Below are 7,871 nucleotides of genomic sequence, written 5' to 3'. Positions count from 1 at the left end.
TCAGAAGATAACGTCCAGGCTGAGAACTGAAGAGTCAGGAGCAGCCGGCCGTGGGGAGCTGATTTCACAGAAGTAGTGACAGTTAAGATGGACAACAGCGCGGCTGAGGAGCTGTGGGGACCGCGTGCCACCCCCATGGCGTCTGCCCCACGCGCCTGGCCTGCTGGTGCTGACGTTCACAGAGAAGGCAGACGGTGGGGAGAAGGAGAGATGGGGAGGAAAATCAAAAGCTACGTTGTGGACAGGTCCTGTTTGTGATGACCGCGAGAATTCCAAGGGGAGATGTGGGGTAGGCGTGTGCGTGTCAGGGTCCTGGCAGGAAACCAGGGCCAGGGGAAGAGAGCTTCATCAAAAGGCTCTTTACAAAGGTGTGGGCAGAGTTTAGGAAAAGCAAAGAGGCGGTGCGGTGCCCTGAAGCTAGTGACAGAGGGGAGGCGTTCCCATGCCTGGGCCTGAAGAAGCAAGGGAAAGGGGTGGTGACCGGTTGGGAGAGGAGGCTGGGGCACTAGAGGTGATGGAGAGGACCTGCTGAAAGTGTCTGCGGCCTTCAGGGGAGAGACACAGCCGGTCTGAGGTGAACCACAAAGAGGGAGCTGCGCTAATCGACTTATTGACCTCACCCTCCTACCTTTCAATCTTCTGCTGGAAACTTCTATTGGCTAAGCCCAGCTGGAAGTCAGAGAGCCTTCTGATGTTGTTCACAAAAGTCAAACTGCTAGGGCAGAGAGGAGGGTCACCAAGAGTACAGAGTGGGTCTGGAAGGACAAACAGAATACACACACCACAAGGCAGCTGGATACACAAGTTGGAGCTCTACAGAGACGCGTGAGCTGGTTAGAAAGAGTGGGTAAATAGGCAGGAATTAAAGTTTTGGCCATAGATGGAAGGAGAGCATCGTGGAAGGAGAGCAAATGAGGAGCAGTGAAGAACCCTGCTATTAGAGCTTAGCTGGGCCACCTGGGTGGCTCAGTCGGTTGAGCATCCAACCGTAGCTCAGGCCATGATCTTGCGGTTCGTGAGTTCGAGCCCCAAATCAGTCTGCTGTCAGCCTCTCAGTGCAGAGCTGGCTTCGGATCCTCTGTCCCCTTCTCTCTGTGCCCCTCCCCTGCTATGCTTGCTCTCTCTCTCTCTCTAAATTAATCAATTAAAAAAAAAAACATTAGAGTTTAGCTGGAGAATAAAGAGGACTTTGCAAAGGAGACTGGAAAAAAGCAGCCAGAAACCAAGGAGGAGAACCAAGATCGTGTGGTGTCACAGAAGGGCCAACAGGAGATGAGCGCAACAGAAAGAGGCAGTCATCCTCCTGCGTCAAATGCTCCCGGAAGCTGATAACAGAAATGCGCCTCTGGCTTTGGCAACGTCGCTCAGCAACTATGCCAAGCACCGTGCTTGTGGCTGTTGCAAAGAGGGGTGAGCCCTGGATTCTGAGGACACCCCAACCTAGACATGGGACCAGGCATTCTGTGGGGTGACTGATCTGATAGAAATAGGAACAAATGCCTTTTGAAGCAGAAAGGGTACTGGGAAAAGTTACCTAAGGACAATCAGTTATGTATATGGTGTGTATAGCAATTCTTCGGAACAAAGAATTCCAATATCGGGAAAATCTTGCATTTTAAGCAAGAGGAAAGTGAAACTCAGGAAAGTAAAACAACCTGTCACTCCTTGAATCAGTACGCCTTTAGGAGGATGCTGACAATCTGAATGTTCTCTTGATTTCAGACCTTTTTGATTAGACTTTCAAAGGACAGACCTATGACCTATGCTTTATTAGAATCGAGATGTTATTTACTTAAAAATTTTCTGTGAAAGTAATATGTTTATGCCAAAGAATTGTTAATATAAGGAAATTAAAATCACTCTTAATTGCATAATCCATACCCCTAAGTTTCTAGAATGTTTTTCAGTTTTTTCCTGAGTGCACGTATGGCTGCCTAGACATTTCTCTTTAAAAAATGTTTTCCACACAACCAACAGAGCGAAATGGCAACCACAGAATGGGAGAAAACATTTGCAAATCATGTATGTATAGAAGGTTAACATCCAGAATATATAAAGATCTCCTACTATGTTCAACATCACTGATCATTAGGGAAAATGTAAATCAAAACCACCCTGAGAGGGGCGCCTGGGTGGCTCAGTCGGTTAAGCGTCCGACTTCGGCTCAGGTCACGATCTCACAGTCTGTGAGTTCGAGCCCCGCGTCGGGCTCTGGGCTGACGGCTCAGAGCCTGGAGCCCGCTTCCGATTCTGTGTCTCCCTCTCTCTCTGCCCCTCCCCCGCTCATGCGCTGTCTCTCTCTGTCTCAAAAATAAATAAAAAACGTTAAAAAAAAAAAATTCAAAACCACCCTGAGATACCACCCCACCCACCAGAATGGCTACTATGGGAAAAAAAAAAAAAAGGACACACACGTATAGAAAACAATAAGCGTCAGCAGGATGTGTAGAAATTGGAATTCTTGCGCACTGTTGGTGGGGATGGAAAATGGCGCAGCCTCTACAGAAAACAGTATTGCAGTTTCTCAAAAAATTACAAACAGAATTACTATATTACCTGGCAATTCTATTTCTGGGTATATATCTAAAAGAACTGAACGCAGGGCCTTGAACAGATACTGGCACTCCTATGGTCATCACAATATTCTTCACAACAGCCAAAAGGTTAAAAGCAGCCCATTCTACCGACAGAGGAGTGGATAAACGAAATGTGACATATACATACGATGAAATATTGTTCAGCCTTGAAAAGGAGTGGAATTCTGACACATGCTGTAACACGGACGAACCTTGAGGGTATTGTGCTGAGTGAAACAAGCAGGCACAAAAATACAAATACTGTGTGATTTCACTTATAAAAAGTACCAGGGCAGTCACATCCATCAAGATAGAAAATAGAATGGTTGTGGCCAGGGGCTGAGGAAAAGAAAGAAAATGGGGAGGAAGGAATGTTGCTTACTGGTACAGAGTTTTTAAAAATTATTTATTATTTATTTATTTATTTGGTGAGAGAGAGAGAGAGAGTGGGGGAGGGGCAGAGAGAGAGGAAGAGAGAGAATCCCAAGCAGGCTCCTGGCTGTCAGTGCAGAGCTAGATGCGAGGCTCAATCCCATGATCTGCAAGATCAAGATCTGAATTGAAATCAAGAGTCGGATGCTTAACCGAGTGAGCCACCCGGGTGCGTTGGTATGGACTTTCACTTTTGCAAGATGAGGAATTCTGGACATTGGCGGTACAACAAGGTGAATGTATTCAATGCTACTGAACTAGACGCTTAAAAACTGGCTAAAATGATACCTTTTATGTTACAGGTATTTTACTGCAATTAAAAATTCCACATTAAAATGTTTATAATTTTGTTTTACTTCATTTAAGAATACCAAGTGAACGTCTTTTCATATCAATAAACATTTTTTTATTATTATTTTAGTTGCTACACCACGGTCTGTTTTTGTTTTTATATCACTTAGTCAAATCTCTGTTTTTGGACATTCGGTTTTCTATAGAGCTAAACATCATAAGCAAGTTGCAATGGACGTCACTATAGCTACATCTCTGCCAAATGTATAATTATTTCCTAAGAATAAGATTAAGATGAGAATAAGAATAAGATCAAAGGAGAACAGAGCTTGTCAGGGGTGAAGCAGGTGGGAAATGTAATACAAAAGCTGAAATATGAAAACCAATCAGCAAAGAACTGAAGTGAGGTGTGATAAAAATTAAGTGCTATGCAAAATGCTTCTAGTTGGAGAAAGGAAATGTTATTTACCTATTTCTTATTCTTTATTCTTTACCTGTTCCTTTATTCTTTACATATTCTTTACCTATTCTTTATTCTTTACCTATTCCTTTATTCTTTATATAAATTATACTAAGATTCTGCTGTGCACCATTGTTCTGGACACTGATTTCGAATTATCTTAGATACTCTCTTATCCCTCAGGAAACCCAAAGACTAGGGAAGAGAGAAGCAAGTAAATCAACATTTCAGTGCAGCTTAGTGCAGAAGGGACTGGAGCTATGCCTCAGGTCTAATGGGAGAAGAGGAAATTCACCAACGGGGAAGGCTTCTTAAAGGAAGTGGCCATATGTCAGTGAGCTGAGTTTTGACAGGAGTCAGAGTTAAGTTACACTTAAGAAAGTGGGTAACTAAATGGGGAAGCCCAATCCAAGATGGCCCCCAACGATCCCTACCTCTTGGTATTCACACCCTTGTGTAGCCAATCTCTCCCACAGGATTGGGGCTGTTCTGAGTCACCAAGAGAGAATGGTAGAGATAACGCTGTCTGAACTCCGAGGCTAGATTACAGAAAGCACTGCAGCTTTTACTTTGCCCTCTTGGATTACTTGTCCTGGAGGAAGCTGGTTCCTAGGCTATGAGGATATTCAAGCAACACACATGAAGAGAAACTGAGGCCTCCCCCCAAGAGTCAGTGCTAACTTACCAACCACATGAATAAGGCACCTGAGACGTGGATCCTTCAACCCAGGGGGAGATAGCTCCGGCCAACACCTTAACTGAGGTCTCATGAGGGAGCCTAAGCCAGAACCAAGAGACATAATAAGTGATGACTGTTTTTGTAAGCCACTAAAAAGTTTTGGGGTGATCTGTTTCTCAACAATAGTTAATTTAACACACTATATCTAAGCATGGGTGAATGCATAGCTGAAAATTTTTAAATATGGGAGATATTTGGAGTGACCTCAGAGAAGGTAACATGTAGGGGAACGGAAGTAGCTGGAAACAGAGAGGAGTGCCTGGGCCAGATACTCCTTCCTTTTTGCCAACAGAACCAATACTGTTCACGTATTAGGGGAATATTTGGATGAGGACACACAGGAAGAATGTGTCTCTTAAGAAAAACAGCAGTCTCGACAGCTGGTTGAGCATCTGACTCTTGATTTTGGCTCAGGTCACGATCCCACGGTCATGTGATCGAGCCTTACACCGGGTTCCTCACTGAACATGGAGCTTTCTTAAGATTCTCTCTCTCTCCCCACCCCCACCCTGCCCTGCTTGTGCTCTGTCTCTAAAATAAATTAAATTAAATTAAAATTAAATAAATTAAATAAAACAAAACAACAGGCTGATGGGAAAGCCTCGGCTGAGAGCAAACCCTCAAAGGGTGAGCAGAGGATGAAATCTACAGAAGTCTAGGAAAGAGTATCATGGAGTTCTAAAAGTTAAAGGAAGAGTTTCAAAAAAGAGGGGGTGGCCTCTCTCTCTCTCTCAAAGGCAGCAAAGAAGTCAAGCAAGGCCTGAGAAACGGGCACTAGAATTGTCACCGTGGACTACAGTGAGGTGTGCACAAAGTGCCAAGGAAAGTGCCCCGGAAGGCAGGAAAGACGAGTCACATTTGAGTAGAGACTCCAGGAGTGGGGGAAGTGGACAAGTGAAAGGGATTTCACATCCAGGTGTGTCTGGACCCTGGGATGGGAGTGGAGGTGGGCAATGGTGAGGCCGGATGGCAAAAGGTTTTAGGGAGAGCACGCTAAAGAGCCTTTAAAAAAATTCAGTTTATTTTGAGGGGGGGGGGGGCAGGGAGAGAATCCCAAGCAGGCTCTGCACTGACAGTGCGGGGCTTCAACTCACAGACCCTGAGATCACGACCTGAGCTGAAACCAAGAGTCCCACGCTTAATGGACTCAGCCACCAAAACGCCCTGAAAGATCTGCAACTTTAACCTGCAAGAGGGTGATTTTTGAACTGTCCCCTGAAGAGCCCAAGGGCTTCCCACCTGCCAGGCTGCTTGATGGCAGAGGGTGGGGGGGATGGTGAGTTGGGTTCTAGCCTCCACCTTCCCACTCCCTTTTCAAACACATTGTGCTTCTGATTCGTCCTTCCTTCGGAGGCTGTATGCCACGGCCAGAATTCTGAAAACCAGCCGTGTTGGCGATGGAAGCCGTGGCCTCAGAGACGCGCCAGGCTCAAGGAGAGGGGATCACGTCCTCTCACCACACAGGAGGGCGGGCAAGGCCCTGAGCGCCACCTGCAAAAACGTGCAGGTTTTCTGGATCAGCTTCAGTAGCAATGTGGACTAGAAAGGGACCTTGGGCTTCGGCGAGGGCTCAGACCTTACCAAGGCCCCGCAAAGGACGGCACTCCCGCAGTGCGGCCCTTCCTGACGAGTCACGCTTCCCGGTGGCACACCTGTCATTAGTTCGTTTCAATCTCTGCTTCCCAGGGGATGAAGCAACTCACCAAACATACATCCTCACCCAGAGGCAGAGGCGGGGTTAGCTCCCCGGACTCGGACTCGGACTTTAAACTATTGTTTAAAGTCTTCAACCACCAGATGAAAATAGTGGAACAGCAGGGCTGTTCGAGGCACCGGCACCGAACCAGGGCGCAGAGGGGCGGGTGGGTCGTGGGAAGCGAGGCCCAGGGAGGGGGGCAGGTAAAGTGAAGAGAGGCATCCGAGCCTGTCGGGTTTGCCCGAATCTGGTTCCTTCTGTGCCAAGCAAGAGAAAGTCGTGCTCTATGAGCCCCCTGCTGTCTCTCATGCCGTGACACTGGTTTTCAAAAAAGTCTAACGTGTTCAAAGGTGCCAGCTTCCCGTTTTCTGTCAGTTTCTAGAACGGTGCAATTCAAGGGAGGAGAGGAGGATCCTTCCTTTTCCGTAACACGCTTACATCTTAAAGCGCTCACCTTCGGGAGTCGCGCGCTACGTGGCGCAGAGCGAACGGATCCTCGGGCTGCTACGTGACTGCGCGCTCGCCGCGCCCCTCGCCGCCCCGCCGGCGCCCCTGTCCGCGCGCTTGGCCGCCGGGCGTCCCGGGGGGCGGGGTCTCCTAGGCGAGGCGGGGCGGGGCCTCCCCTCCGGCCTCCCACGCCCTCCACGCGCCCCGGTCGGGGAAGCTCCGGGAGCAGACGCGCTCGCAGCCAGGTGCGGAATTCCGTCTCCTTTCTCCACCCGGGGCGCGCAAGGTCACCGCCGCGCTCCGAGCCCTGCTTCCTCGTTCTTAACGCTAGGGGCTGGCGCCATCCCGGGGCCCTTACAGCTCTCAGGTCTGAGGCTGTGTTGTCCTGAATGTCGCTTTTCTGTGCCCCTGTCTGCAAAGCGCCGCGAGTTCCTTGGGATAACAGTGGTGACTTAAGTTTGCCACCCATTGCTTATGAAATCCACTAAAATGCCACTTTAGAATCAGTGCTGACTTAGATGCAGTGACTGTCACATCGTCCCTGTATAGTTTACCAGTCACTATAAATGGTAGGGTGGGATACAAATCATTACTTCCATTTTTGCCGATGAGGAAATTAACGTTGTTTTTTTATATAATAATCATTATTACTAAAAAGGTAAATTGCTAAAGAATTTACATATATGAAACTCCTTCTTCTGGAGCCACTTTCAAAGAATGCTCCAGATCTGACCTTAAACAAAGGTAAAGGGCAAAGCGATGTTATCTTTTAGGTCAGGAAAATAAACAGAGTTTTCTGTTTTCTTCCCTCTTTTGTAAGCAGTGACATTTGAGAGGTTTCTCACCAGTAGGTTTTTGCTTATGCCTGAAAATTATCTGACTGACATTACCCTAAACAAGGGGCAGGGGGCAATCTAGGGGGACCTCCCTTGTGCTTTAAATAGAATGTAGGGAGGTCACAGAAATGGGGGCCTATAGTTTTTTAGGGAAATATCTTCGTGCTCATTTTATGATCTCCCTGACCCCTGAAAATGGCGAGGAGGGTAGAAAGGAATAAGATTTCTCTGTAGCTGCTTGCTTCCTTGGTGAGACTTGGATAGCGTCCAAAGAACCCCAAGGGTAGCAGTCCAGCTGTGTAACTGGTCTGGGGTGGGAGTAGTGAGGGTGCATATGAGTCCCATCTGCAGATCCTCTACTGACTGTGCATTTTAACCTGTACTGCAGTATGAG

The sequence above is a fragment of the Panthera uncia genome, unplaced genomic scaffold (genome assembly GCF_023721935.1).
Source record: "Panthera uncia isolate 11264 unplaced genomic scaffold, Puncia_PCG_1.0 HiC_scaffold_1720, whole genome shotgun sequence".
NCBI classification, from domain to species: Eukaryota; Metazoa; Chordata; class Mammalia; order Carnivora; family Felidae; genus Panthera; species Panthera uncia.
This window is presented reverse-complemented; position numbering follows the sequence as displayed.